Genomic DNA, 1730 nt, shown 5'->3' with positions numbered 1-1730 from the left:
GCTGTCCTGGAACTCACTCTGTAGACCAGGCTGGCCTTGAACTCAGAAACCCTCCTGCCTCTGCCTCCAAGTGCTGGGATTAAAGGAGTGCATCTTAATTTCTCATGAGGCAGAGAAGCAGGCTGATCTCTTAAGGGCAAGGCCAGCCTGGTCTACATAGTTCCAGGATAGCTAGGACTACATAGTGAGACCTGGAGGGCTATGTGGGGGAGGGGGGAGTGGGAGGCTCAAAGAATGGGAGATATGTAACACACACACAAAACCCTACAATTCAATTAAAAAGACAAGCTGCTTTTAAATGTGTAAAGGATCTTGTTGGAGTTCGGGTTGTGGCGGACGTGTCTGCAGACACCAGGCACAAACAATTCCACGTGGAAGAAGTTTAATTAAGAGGAGATGGGGATAGCGGCGCAGGAAGAGAGAGAGAGGGGAGAGAGAGAAGAAAGAGAGAGAGAGAGATGGAGGAGAGTACCCATATATATGTCATGACGTAGCAGTCCAGGTAAAGGTGGGAGTTGAACCCAATGGATTCTGGAAATATGGTGGCCGTTGTCCTGGCAACAGGTCTGTGGATCCGCCCATATATCTGCCGCAGGTTCTGGATGCTAACAGATCTGACTAGAGATCTCTCCAAAAAGCTATACAAATGGGCACCAAACACAAACCTATAGCTTTATTGGAGGATATGCAAATAAAAACCACAGTGAAGGCCACTGCTAGCATGTCACAGTGAGTGTTTTTAAGGACTAGGAGAAACTGCAATCCTCTCACACAGCTAGTGTGCCTGCTTTGCAGAACAGCCTGGCCATTCTTCAAAGATTAAACATAGATTTGCTTTAAGACCTACAATTCCAGTCCCAGGAATGTACCTAGGAGACATGAGAACACCTGTCCACACAACAACTGTGAACATAAACATAAATGCTCAAACAGCATTATTTGTAGCAGACCCACAATAGAAACTCAAATAGCCATCCACTGCTGGTGGTAAAGAGAATGCCACGTAGACACAGTAGAATGAAGTCTCAGTTCACAGGTGAGCTGGCAAGCGTATTTTGGAGAAACTAATCACAAAGAACTGAATATTGTATAACTCCATTTACAGGAACTGTCCAGGATAGGGTTGGAGGAATGAGGAAGTGCTGCTAACCAGTTTAGGACTCTAAAATACTGTGACAACTTCGCTAGTTATTCTTAACTGCTGAGCTGGGGTTTTGTGTTGGAAATTATACCCATGCTAAACATGGGTTCTCTCACTGAGTTACACAATAGCCAGAATTGTACATTTTAACTACAATTTAAACAGAGGGTTAGGCTGGGTTTGGGGGGGAAGGGAGTGTTCTGTTCTTACTGTCGTTTGTTTGTGCTCCGGCTTGAACCCATAGACTCATACATACTAGGCAAGTGTTCTACTGAGCTATATGCCTGGCCCTTTTTCGTTTTTTTCTTTATTTTGAGATAGTCTTATTAAGTTGCCCAGGTCACTCTTGAGCTTACTTTGTAGCTCTCAGACAAGCCTTGGAGCAGTGATCCTCCCCTACCTTAACTTCCTGAGGCCCTGGTATTACAGACCTATGCCACCAGGCCCAGCTCCACACTGCTCTGGAAATTCTGGGCTTAAATGATCCTCTGGCTTCCAGTCTCTTTTATGAGTAGCTGCTTCCATCTGTGTATTAGTCAAGGTTCTCTAGAGTAACAGAATTTATGGAATGAATCTCATAAAGAGAAAG

The sequence above is a fragment of the Mastomys coucha genome, unplaced genomic scaffold (genome assembly GCF_008632895.1).
Source record: "Mastomys coucha isolate ucsf_1 unplaced genomic scaffold, UCSF_Mcou_1 pScaffold6, whole genome shotgun sequence".
Classification (NCBI taxonomy): Eukaryota; Metazoa; Chordata; class Mammalia; order Rodentia; family Muridae; genus Mastomys; species Mastomys coucha.
This window is presented reverse-complemented; position numbering follows the sequence as displayed.